Source organism: Papio anubis, chromosome 9 (genome assembly GCF_008728515.1).
Source record: "Papio anubis isolate 15944 chromosome 9, Panubis1.0, whole genome shotgun sequence".
Lineage (NCBI taxonomy): Eukaryota > Metazoa > Chordata > Mammalia > Primates > Cercopithecidae > Papio > Papio anubis.
In genome coordinates, this window is record NC_044984.1 from 31,199,310 (window position 1) to 31,212,630 (window position 13,321).

The window sequence follows — 13,321 nt, forward strand, 5'->3', positions numbered from 1 at the left end:
CCCAAGTTTCTTTTAACTTTTGCTAAGCACTTATTTGCATGTGTCCCAGTGAAACATGTTACGTATGTACATACTGGATTAGTCATGTTTTTGGGTTTTGTTTGTTTATTTGGTTGGTTTTTTGAGACAATCTTGCTCTGTCGCCAAGGCTGGTGTGCACTGGTGTGATCTCGGCTCACTGCAACCTCCCTCTTCCTGGGTCAAGCAATTCTCCTGCCTCAGCCTCCCAAGTGGCTGGGACTACAGGTGCGCACCACTTCACCTGGCTAATTTTTTCTATTTTAATAGAGACGGGGTTTCACCGTGTTGCCCAGGCTGGTCTTGAACTCCTGAGCTCCAGCAATCTGCCCACCTCGGCCTCCCAAAGTGCTAGGATTACAGGCGTGAGCCACTGCACCCGGCCTAGTCATGTTTTATAAGTGTTTTTGGCCCCAACCACCTGAAGTTTGATTCCACAAGGGGTTAAAGAAAAAGGACAAATGCACATAGGGTGTTTATATTATATGCTCATTGAAAGGCTGATTGAATAATAATAGAAGAGTAAGAATGGATAAAATTTATTGAGAGCTTCTGTGTACCAGGTAATATTCAAGGTGTTTTATGCATTTTATCTCAGAAAAATCTCGTCTGAAGATAGATGCTATTAATTACTTCAATTTTTATAGATGAAGAAACCAAAGCACAAAAAATACAAGTTAATATTAAGGGTCATAGTTTCATAAATGATAGAGCAAGTGTAATGTGACTTACATCCTGTGCTAAAATAACTGTGTTATGCTGGTCCCTTATAATAGACATGAAACTAAGAGTTACTAGAAAATGGGTCCTAATCATAATTTTATCATTAAAGTTCGAGCTTGTACAAGTCAATCTCTTTTTTTGTTTCGTCATCCTAAATTGTGCTGTTCTACCTACAACTCCAGTTTCTGATTAAATTGTGATGTAATAGGGATTAAAGCCAGAGTAGTGGCTATAGGCTAGGATACATTATGGAAATTAGAGGAACAGGAGGAGTAAAAACAATAGAAAGTGTTAAAAAATGCAGTTGACTTTTGAACAGCTTGGGGGTTGGGGCAGTGACCCCTGTTGAGCTGAAAATTCACATATAACTTTTGACTCCCCGAAAACTTAGTTTACTAATAGCCTACTATTGACCAGAAGCCTTACTGATAACATAAACAGTCGATTAATACATATTTTGTATGTTATATATATTATATACTGTTTTCTTCCTTGTCTTAAGAAATTGCCATAGTCCCCCCAGCCCTCACCTTTAGCAGCCACCACCCTCACCAGTCAGCAGCCATTAAAATCAAAGAAAGAGGCTGGATGCAGTGGCTCACACCTGTAATCCCAGCACTTTGGGAGACTGAGGTGGGCGGATCATGAGGTCAAGAGATAGAGACCATCCTGGCCAACATGGTAAAACCCTGTCTCTACTAAAACTACAAAAATTAGCTGGGCGTGGTGGCGCACACCTGTAGTCCCAGCTCCTCCGGAGGCTGAGGCAGGAGAATCACTTGAACCCAGGAGGCAGAGGTTGCAGTGAGCTGAGATTTGCACCACTGCACTCCAGCCTGGCAACAGAGCAAGATTCTGCCTAAAAAAAAAAAAAAATCAAAGAAAGACCCTCCGCTAGCAGAAAGATTATTACTTACTGAAGACTTAGATGATCATTGGTATTTTTTAGCAACAAAGTGTGAGTGTGTATTTGTGTATTTGTTTGTTTTTTGAGACAGGATCTTGCTCTGTCACCTAAACTGTAGGTACAGTCACTGGTCACTGCAACATTAGCTTCCTGGTCTCAAGTAATCCTTCTGCCTCAGCCTTTCAAGTAGCTGGGGCCACAGTCATACGCCACTATGCCTGGCTGCTTTTTAAATTTTTGTAGTGATGGTGTCTTGCTATGTTGCTCAGGCTGGTGTTGAACTCCTGGCCTCAAGCAGTCCTCCCACCTTGGCCTCCCAAAGTGTTGGGATTATAGGCATGAGCTACTGTTTCCAGCCTAAAGTATATTTTAATTAAGGATGCCCATTGGTTTTTAAAACATAATGCTATTGCACATTTGCCAAACTACAGTATATTGTAAACATAACTTTAACTTTTATATTTACTAGGAAATGAAAAAAGTTTGCAACTAGCTTTGAGGTATTTATTTTGTTTTGGTGGTCTGGAACTGAACCTGCAATATCTCTGAGTGTGCCTGTATATATACATATAAAAAAATGTATTGTAAGGAATTGACTCATGAGATTATGGAGGCTGACAATTCCAAATCTGCAGTGGGGTTGGCAGACTCAAGACCCAGGAAAGTCAATGGTGCAAAACAAGTCCAGAGGCCATTTGCTGGGGGATTTGCTCTTGCTTGGGAGGCTGGTCTCTGTTCTGTTCAGGCCTTTAACTGATTGGATGAGGCCAGGAGTTTGAAACCAGCCTGGCCAATATGGCATAACCCTGTCTCTACTAAAAATACAAAAATAAGCCAGAAGTGGTGGCACACGCTTGTACTCCCAGATACTTGGGAGGCTGAAACAGGAAAATTGCTTGAAGCTGGGAGTGGGAGGTTGTAATGAGTCAAGATGGCGTCACTGCAATCCAGCCTGGGCAACAGAGTGAGAGTCTGTCTCAAAAAAAAAAAAAAAAATTTAGCAATCACAGCCCCTGTGGAATGTGGTACAGGCAAGGCCTTTTTAGAGGGCATCAGCCCTCACCACCCTACTCCCAGAGCTTCTCTCCAAGCCCAGCATTTTTAGCTGTATTTTTGCACATATATTTTATTAGGTAGAAATATATTTTATTAGGTAGAAATCCTAAAACCTATTCAAACCAAATAAAAATAGGCAAGAAAGCATCCTATTGTGAAACAGTTACAATGCAAAGAATTTAGGGGAGTGGTGAGTTAAGAGGATGTGGGTAGAGTTTATTATAATTGTGTGGATTGTCACCTGTCATAAGGATTACAGTTTGGCAAAAGAAAAATAAACCTTTTCTTCATTTTGAGCCTGGAATGTATGTTACTATACACAGTGCAATAGGGGCCTTATTAGATCTACAGGAAAATTCTATCTTCATTCTAAGGGAGAGTAGCTGTGGGACCTTAGGAACCCTGGCTGTACTACCCAAACACTGGACAAGTCTTACCTCTTTTGATGCTGCTAACTCTTCAGAGGAATTCCTTGTGGTGGTATATCACTCGCTGGTTGAAGAATAAATGCATAAAACGTAATTAAAGTCTATATAGCAGCTACTGTTTAACCATATTATCTCATATAAACCTTGAAAGGAGCTAATAAAGTGGAGGGCATAGTTATATTACTGCTCTTACAGAAACAGCAACCACAATTTTAAGTCTTCTAGTCAGTGTAGGACAGTGTTTTGTATATAGGTGCTTAATATAAATGTTTGATTTAAAACCAATCTTGTTCTATTTTTGTAATTGTTTTCTTTTTTCTCTTCCACTGGTCTTTAATTTTAACCTTTGGCCGGGTGTGGTGGCTCACGCCTGTAATCCCAGCACTTTGGGAGACCGAGGCGGGCAGATCACCTGAGGTCAGGAGTTTGAGACCAGCCTGGCCAACGTGGTGAAACCCCGTCTCTACTAAAAATACAAAAATAAGCCGAGAGTGGTGGTGGGCGCCTGTAATCCCAGCTACTTGGGAGGCTGAGGCAGTAGAATTGCTTGAACCCAGGAGGTGGAGGTTGCAGTGAGCCGAGATCACGCCATTGCACTCCAGACTAGGCAACAGAGCGAGACTCCATCTCAAAAAAAATTTTTTTTAAATTTTTATTTAATTATAATTTTTTTTTCCCTGAGTTGGGGTCTCACCCTGTCACCCAGGCTGGAGTGCAGTAGCACCCTCTTGGCTCACTGCAACCTCAAACTCTTGGACTCAAGCAATCCTCCCACCTCAGCCTTCCAAGTAGCTGGGAACTACAGGTATGCCTCACTATGCCCAGCCAATGCTTACCTCTAATTTTATTCTCAATCATTGTCTACTATATGATGAATACTATATATATATATATATATATATTTTTTTTTTTAAAGAAAAAGTAACAGAATTTAGATCTGTCCCTTGAACTTTTGACAGATTAATTTATCTTAATATCAGAGTGGAAGTGAGTACTTAATACAAAATACCGTCTAACACCTTTTTAAATAGAATACTGGCTGGCTGGGCACAGTGGTTCATGCCTGTAATCTCAGCACTTTGGGAGGCCAAGGTGGGAGGCTTGCCTGAGCCCAGCCTTTGGGACCAGCATCTCTAAATAAACGTAATTAGCTGGGCGTGGTGACATGTGCCTGTAGTCTTAGATACTCCTGAGGTTACTTGCTTGAGCCTAGGAGTTGAAGGCTGCAGTGAGCTATGATCGTGCCATTGCACTCCACCTGAGTGGCAGAGTGAGACCCTGTCTCAAAATAAAAATGAAGTAGGGTACTTTTTTTATAGCTTAGATTTTTTGTTTGTTTGTTTAATTCTAGAGAGGAAACCTTTCTGTAGTGTAACTTGCAAAAGAGTTAGTGTTTTTCTTTCTCAGTGATCTCTTACAGCAAATGCTCATTAATTAAAAATAGCTGACCAACACAGGAAACAGCTCATGTAGCAGCTTATGATGCTGTTCTAAAAACAGACTTGAGCTCTCGGGTACTAGAGAAGCACGAATATTGAAAACATTGCGAACAAATTCAGGTAAAAGTATGGTGTGTTCTAAGAAGGATCCATGTGCCTTTACGTTAATAGTTTTCTGATTCTAAAAGTCGTGTGCTTACTGTTAAAAAGATAGTATAGGGGCTGGGCGCGGTGGCTCATGCCTGTAAAGCCAGCACTTTGGGAGGCCGAGGCAGGCAGATGGCTTGAGTCCAGGAGGTTGAGGCTGCGGTGAGCTGTGATCGCGCAACTGCACTGCAGCCTCAGCAACGGAATGAGACCCTGTCAAAAGTAAAAAAGGATATTGTAACCATGTATTTTGTAGAAGATGAAATTCGCACCCAATTTATAGCATTTATTTATTCTGGTGGTTTCTTTTTTTGTTTTTTTTTGAGACGGAGTCTCGCTCTGTCACCCAGGCTGGAGTGCAATGGCACGATCTCGGCTCACTGCAACCTCTGCCTCTGGGTTCAAGCGATTCTCCTGCCTCAGCCTCCCAAGTAGCTGGGATTACAGGTGCCTGCCACCACGCCCAACTAATTTTTGTATTTTTAGTAGAGACAGGATTTTGCCATGTTGGCCAGGCTGTTCTCAAACCCCTGACCTCAGATAATCCACCCTCCTCAGCCTCCCAAAGTGCTGGGATTATAGGCATGAGCCCGGCCTATTCTGGTGGTTTCTATCAGATTTTTAAAATACATATTTTAACAGTATATACTTTTTCTTTAAATGGAATTATACTGTTTATCCAACTTGTTTTTTTATTTATATATATTAGAAAATTTCCACAGAAATCTTTTAAAATTCCCTATCTTGCTATCTTTTTATTATTTATTTATTTATTTATTGAGACGGAGTCTTGCTCTGTCGCCCAGGCTGGAGTGCAGTGGTGTGATCTCGGCTCATTGCAACCTCTGCCTCCTGGGTTCAAGGAATTCTCCTGCCTCAGCCTCCCAAGTAGCTGGGACTACAGGTGTGCGCCACCATGTCTGGCTAATTTTTTTTGTATTTTTAGTAGAGACGGGGTTTCACCATGTTAGCCAGGCTGGTCTCAAACTCCTGACCTCAGGCAGTCTACCCGCCCCAGCCTCCCAAAGTGCTAGGATTACAGGCGTGAGCCACCGAGTCCAGGCATTTGCTGTCTTTTTAAAGACAACATAGTATTTCACTCTATACCTAGACTACAGTTCGTTTAAACCAATTCTCTTTTTCTTCTTTTTTTTTTTTGAGACGGAGTTTCACTCTTGTTGCCCAGGCTAGAGTGCAATGGCATGATCTCATCTCACCACAACCTTTGCCTCCCAGGTTCAAGCAATTCTCCTGCCTCAGCCTCCTGAGTAGCTGGGATCACAGGCATGCGGCACCATGCCTGGCTAATTTTGTATTTTTATAGAGATGGCGTTTCTCCATATTGGTCAGGCTGGTCTTGAACTCCCAACTTTAGATGATCCACCCACCTCGGCCTCCCAAAGTGCTGGGATTACAGTCGTGAGCCACTGCATCTGGCCTAACCAATTTTCTATTAATAGACCTGTGGGTTGATAATATTTTATTTAAAAACATTTTTTTCTTGAAAGTCACCATTTTTAGAGCAGATACACTTGTCATTGAACAAATACGTAGTAATTTAATAGTATAATATAGTCACATTTTACTATGTGTCTAGAAGTTTTCTAAGAATTATCCTGCACGAATTAGAATAATTCTACAACTTTATGAGGGAGTTGCTATTACCTCTTCCAGAGTTCAGAAAGCCTCCAGGTTCCCTATGTGCCATCTTGACCCTCCCTGAGATGGACCAAAAGACAGGGTGATTGGATCAAACATGTGAGGGCTCCTAAATCCAAAGGAACAGGCGGAAGGAAGTATCTGCCTCAGTACAAAAAAGCAGAGCTTACAAGTTTTTGCCGAGGTATTGATGCCAAAGTATTCGCTGATTGCCATGACAGGTTTCAGAAGAACTGGTTTCTTAACCCTTCTGACTGCTTCGAAGGTTTCTTTTTTCTTTTTCTTTTTTCTTTTTTTTTTTTTTGAGATGGAGTCTTGCTCTGTTGCCTAGGCTGGAGTGCAGTGGCTTGATCTTGGCTCACTGCAACCTCTGCCTCCCGGGTTCAAGTGATTCTCCTGCCTCAGCATCCCTAGTAGCTGGGAGCACAGGTGCACACCACTGCACCTGGCTAATTTTTGTATTTTGGTAGAGAGACAGTTTTACCATGTTGGCCTTGCTGGTCTCGAACTCCTGACCTCAGATAATCCGGCCTCCTCGGCCTTCCAAAGTACTGGGATTACAGGCATGAGCCACCACGTCTGGCCTGCTTTGAAGGTTTCCTTGGCTCTTCCCACCAATTGATTGGTGTCTGTGTAGTCCTTGCTGACTTCCACATTCTCTTGTGAATTTAATTGATACACAGGGCCTTGCCTTAGATTGGGCTGTATTCTGGTCTGCCATCAAGACATGTCAGCTAATGCTGACATGTCCCATCCTTGGGTGCTCTTCCCTGATGGCCTCCATAGCTGCTTGTTGTTTTCTGCTGAAAATGGAAACTTTAAATATTTGTTATTAATTGTTTAGACCCTGTGATGGTTAATTTTAGATGTTTCTCTTTCTCTGTCTTTCCATTCTTTTCCTGTCCTTGGACATCAGAACCCCGGGCTCTTTGGCCTTTGGACTAATTAGGGGCCTGCCAACCTTCCCACCAACCCCCACACCAAGCTCTCAGGTCTTTGGCCTCAGACTGAGAATTACATCATTGCCTTCCTTGGTTCTGAGGCTTTTGGGCTTCAACTGAGCCGGGCACTGGCATCCCTGGGCCTCCAGCTTGCAAATGGCCAGTTGTGGGACTTCTGAGCCTCCATAATCACGTGAGTCAGTTTCCCTAATGAATTCCCTTTCATCCATCCATCTCTCTCTATCTGATCTATATCCTATTCGTTATGTGTCTCTGGAGAACCGTGGCTAATATGTACTCTAGAAAAGCCTCCTGAGACTTAGAAGCTATGTTTCCTTTGTTTAAACGTTGTTGAATTGATCACAGATGTAATGCATTAGATTTTTCAGAAGAAAGAAAAGGTTTATTCCACATTACATCTCTTCAGAAGCCCACCCAAAGGGGATCTCTGTTTTGGCTATTTATTGCAGTGTAATAAACCACCCTAAAGCTTAGTAGCTTCAACTAGTGATTTATTATGTCTCATGATTCAGTGGGCTGACCAAGCTGTTCTTCTGGTTCATGTGGTGTTGGCTAGGTGCTGGAATGGCTGTGTTCCTCTGAGACTTGGATGGGTGCTCAGCTGGGACCCGGTGGATGCTTGGGTCACTTGTGGAGTTGTATCTGGATTCCAACAGGGAGGCAGTGGATGCTACCCTACACAGTTAAGGACTAGGCCCAGAACTGGGACAGCATCATTTCTGCCATGTGTTAATGGTCAAGGCAGTAATAGGCCCAGCCTACATCAATGTGGGAAGGGACTAAACCAAGATGTAAGCACCTAGACATGTAGTTCATTGGGGATGATCACCAAAATAACCACTGACCAGAGTGTGCTCTCTGGCCCTTCACACATGCACGATAGAGCAGCCCACACAAGTCTCTCTCACTCACTCCATTACTACATCAACTTGACGGGTCTAGGATCTCATCCTGTAAATCAGGTCCAGGTGCAGGTGAGGCTCCTTGAGTGCAGCTCATCTCAAACTGAAGACCTATGAACTAAAAGGACACATTATTTTCCCTTCTTCCCCACTTTCCACCCCAACATATAATGGTAAGACAGGGACAGGAAAATTGCATCACATATTCCTCTTCAAAAAGGTATTAGGGGCTGTGGGCCGTGCGCGGTGGCCAATGCTTGTAATCCTAGCACTTTGGAAGGCTGAGGCGGGCAGATCACGAGGTCAGGAGACTGAGACCATCCTGGCTAACACGGTGAAACCCCGTCTCTACTAAAAAATACAAAAAATTAGCCAGACATGGTGGCGGGCGCCTGTAATCCCAGCTCCTTGGGAGGCTGAGGCAGCAGAATGGCGTGAACCTGGGAGGCAGAGGTTGCAGTGAGCTGAGATTGCGCCACTGCACTCCAGCCTGGGCGACAGTGCGAGACTCTGTCTCAAAAAAAAAAAAAAGGTATTGGGGCTGTGGAGAAATCAGAGCCCTGACACACTGCTGGTAGAAATGTAAAATGGAACAGTTGCTTTGGAAAACAGTCTGGGTAGTTCTTTGAAGGTTAAACATAGAGTTGCCATATGATCCAGCAATTCTGTACCTAAGCATATACTCAAAAGCAATGAAACCTTAGTTCCACAGAAAACATTGTACATAAATGTTTATAGTTGCAATATAATAGCCGAAAGGTGGAAACAACTCAAATGTCCAGCTGATGAATGGATAAATAAAAAGTGATATGCCTGTATGATAGAATTTTTTGGCCATATGAAAGAATAAAGTATTCCTACCTACAACACGGATGAATCTTAAAAATGTGCTAAGTGAAAGAATCCAGTCACAGAAGAGCACATATTGTGTGCTTCTATGTATATGAAATGTCCCAAACAGCCAAATCTATAGACAGAAAGATTAGCGTTGCTTAGGCTGGGAGGGCTGGAATGGGGGAAGGTGATAGCTAAAAGGTATAACTTTTTTGTGCTGGGAGAGGTGGCTCATGTCTGTAATCCCAGCACTTTGGGAGGCCAAGGTGGGTAGATTGCTTGAATCCAGGAGTTTGAGAGTAGCCTGGACAGCATGGCGAAACCCCATTTCTACAAAAAATACAAAAATTTGTCAGGCATGGTGTCACGTGCCTGTAGTCCCAGCTACTCCGAGGCTGAGGCAGGAGGATCGCTTGAGCCCAGGAGGTTGAGGCTGCAGTGAGCCATGATTGCACCATTGTACTCCAGCCTGGGTGACAAAGCCAGACCCTATCTCCAAATTAAAAACAAATTTATTTTTGGTGTGATGAAAAAGGTCTAAAATTGATGGTGGGTGTATGTATCTGTGAATATAGTAAAAACCTTGCCATTGTAAACTTATTTAAACAGAAAAAAGCAGCAGATGTGACTGGGAGACACATGGCCGTGACTGGTACATAGCAGTTCTGACATTTAGCTCGATCTATATCCTTGTTGAGGAACTAGTTCACTACCGGGTGCCTCTCTTTGGCCCTCATCTCCATCCCTAGGCTCTTGGCTGTCTTCTGATTCTTTCTTTTCCACAAGAAATGGCCCGTGTTTTTTGGCCTCTTCCTGTCCAAATAGGGGTGCTAATATTTTTCATTTTTAACTAGCTCTATTAGTCCAAGCTGATGGTGTTTCCACTGGTATATTTCTCTGAAATGCCTTTTGGGTTTTACCATAGATCTTTTAGGTGTTCACAATATTAGATAACAAATACCCCTACAAATCTTTTTAAGATAGGACTTTCTTTACCCTGGACTGCCTTTGTATCAGACTGTCATGTGAAAATGACCTTTTATTGTCAAAAGCTCTACTGTCTGGTTTAGTTGGTACTCAAAGCACCCACTTAAGATTCTTTAAAGCCTTTTGGTCTAGCTATGTGATTCCAAAAGCATGGGTGTCTGTACCAGCAGCATTTGTATCACCTGGGAACTTACAGTTGAAGTCTGCATCCAGACTTGCTAGATGAAAAACTGTGATGATCCATCCCAGCAATCTAGGTTTTAATAAAATCTCCATCTGAGTCTGATGCATATGAACTTTTAGAATCACTGGTCTAACAGAAAGTCCACGAGCAACCACCTAACATCTTCATGAGGTCTCGAAAAAGGGTCTTACCACCACATCCTAGAGGCTCTACTGGTAGCACGGGATTTGATCTTTGCCCTAAGGCCATTTCTTATTTTGAGTGGTTTTAAGCTTAGCTGCTGAAAAGAGGAATTGTTTTATTTTTTAACCCATGAAGTCCAACTTCTTTGTATTTCCTCTGAATTCTGCTTAAAAAGGAACCAAACAGTTCCTTTTCGAATTCATCTCACTACTCCTGTATTTTATTATAGGCAGCTAAAAACAAGCCAGTTGGCACTTTTGACATTCTTGGAATTCTCCTTAGTTGGGTCCATGAGTTCATTAGGGACCCTTTCTGACCTCCATATTACTGTATGAAACAGGTCTGCTGCTTTTTCTTGGGTCTCCATTTCTTCAGCCACCAGTAACATATCTATACTGTTTTTCAAATCTTTACTAACTGTTGTCTACCACCTGGACCCAAAACCAGTACATATTTTGAGTTTTTGTTACAGCAGAGCCTCACTTCTGATACCAAATTTTATTTTGGTTATCTGTTGTTGCATAATTAATAATTTCAAAATTTAATGGCTTAAAACAAGTATTTTCTTGAGGATGGTCTTGCAGTTTGGCCAGAGTTTGGTAGGAATGGCGCATCTCTGATCTGTGTGCTGTCAGCTTGGGTGGCTTGATTTGATTTATTTCCAAGATACCTTAATTATATGACTGTCAAGTTGGTCCTACCACCTGAGGTTTTAGTTGGGATTGTCAACTGGGGCCTTAATTCTACTCCACACAGCCCTTCCTGATGCATGTTGCTGCTTAGACCTTCTCACAACGTGGCAGCTAGACTCCAAAAAGCAGGAAGCAGAAGTTGCCATGCCTCTAGCTAGGTGGAGGGTTATGGTGCCTGTAATACCAGCTACTCAGGAGGCTGAAGTGAATGGATCATTTGAGGCCGGCCCGGGTAACAGTGAGAACCTGTTTCTAATTAAACAAACAAACAAACAAACAAAAAAGAAGTTGCCTGGACTCTTAAACATTAAGCTCACAATTGGTATACAGTGGAATTTCTGGTCTTTTCTGCTGGACAAAGCAGTCATATACCTAGCTCAGATTCAAGGAGGTGGAGAAATATACCCCATCTCTTAGTGGGGGTAGTGACAGAAGACACTCTTGGCTTAAGGTTATGAGTTGGTGAAAAGTAATTGTTTACTACTTGAAAAACTTGAAGATCTGGCCAGGCGCGTGGCTCGTGCCTGTAATCCCAGCACTTTGGGAGGCCAAGGCAGGCGGATCACCTGAGGTCAGGAGTTCAGGACCATCCTGGCCAACATGGCGAAACCCTTTCTCTACTAAAAGTACGAGAATTAGCCGGGCATGGTGGCGGGTGCCTGTAATCCCAGCTATTCAGGAGGCTGAAACAGGAGAATCGCTTGAACCCAGGAGGCAGAAGTTGTAGTGAGCTGAGATCATGCACTGCACTCTAGCCTAGGTGATTAGAGTGAGACTCTGTCTCAAAAAAAAACAAAAGAAAAAACCTTGAAGATCTGGAAAGAGGTAGCAAGAAAACCTTTCCATATAAAGAGCCTCTCTTGATATCAGTTTGTTGAAATTTTATTTTAATATGGAACACTTCACGAATTTGCATGTCATCCTTGTATTCTTCTCTGTGTCATTCCAATTTTAGTATATGTGCTGCCAACGTAAGCACTATTGGAAGAAATTTTAAATGGTATATTTCACAGATGGACAGAAGTCATTTTAAGTTCCTTGCCAACAGAGTAACACTCTCCAGCACCATTGGTTGTGTCAAAGTTTGTGTGTGACAGGGAAGTGTGAATGCATTTATACATCTTACTTGATCTTACCAGTGAACTGTGTATTTTTTTAAAATAAAGCTTGCCTTATACACTACTCAATGTAGAGAAAAGAGTCCCCTTCCACACACTCCCCTCCTCAAAATAGCAACCAGATGCTCAAGAGTTGTGAACAATGAGAGGCATAATCTGGATGCATTGTAGAAATGATTGTGGTAAACCAAAGAGGGAATAATGGGATGACAGAAGCCCAGGGCCTTCTATCACTTGGAACTTTCGTGGTGCAGCTGTTTGTAGATTGCTAGGAGATGACAAAACAGATGGCAGCAGAGGTTGCCTCTGCCTTTGCTTATTCACCCGAGTCATCTATTAGGTTTGCTCATACGAGATAGTAAATGGCTTCCTGAATTTGTTAAGCACTTAGACTAGTAAATTTCTCCATGTCTTATTTGGAGTTCTATTTGGAAAAAAAAATATCAAATTAATGCCCTGTGACAACAGTGATTCAACAGAGTTTATATCCATCTTTCATAGAATCTGATTAGTATTAAGTCTTTGACCTTTATTTTGTTTTTTATCATATTGTTGTACTTTTGATTTAATGCTTTTGTTTCTGTATACATTTTCTTCATAGCATCCGTAAGTTGTTGGTAAGTATTGAAATAACTTAAATATTTTTCTTCAACGTGATTGTGTTTTTTAATGAGACAGAGTCTCAGTCTGTTGCCCAGGCTGAAGTGCAGTGCCCCGATCTCCACTTTCACTGCAGCCTCCATCTCCCAGATTAAAGCAATTCTCATGCCTCAGCATCCTGAGTAGCTGAAACTACAGGTGTATGCCACCACACCCGGCTAATTTTTTGTATTTTTTGTACAGATGGGGTTTCACCATGTTGGCCAAGCTGGTCTTGATTTCCTGACATCAGGTGATCTGCCCATCTTGACCTCGCAAAATGCTGGGCTTACAGATGTGAGCCATTGTGCCTGACTTCTTGTTAAATATTGAAATAACTCGAATATTTTTTCTTCATTATAATTGTGAAAATGTTTGGGATAGCACAAGCTTCCCTTAGTTGCTTGCAGTTTTACTCTGCCACACCTGAGTAGTTTGCAAGT

At 42.3% G+C, this 13,321-nt stretch overlaps 1 protein-coding gene and 1 pseudogene across 1 annotated transcript in view; one reads left to right on the forward strand and one right to left on the reverse strand.

Moving 5' to 3' along the window:
- FGD4 (FYVE, RhoGEF and PH domain containing 4) overlaps nt 1–13,321 on the forward strand; it is a 259,423-nt gene that overhangs the window by 67,992 nt on the left and 178,110 nt on the right. The window lies entirely within an intron of this gene.
- LOC116269018 lies at nt 12,008–12,100 on the reverse strand (annotated as a pseudogene).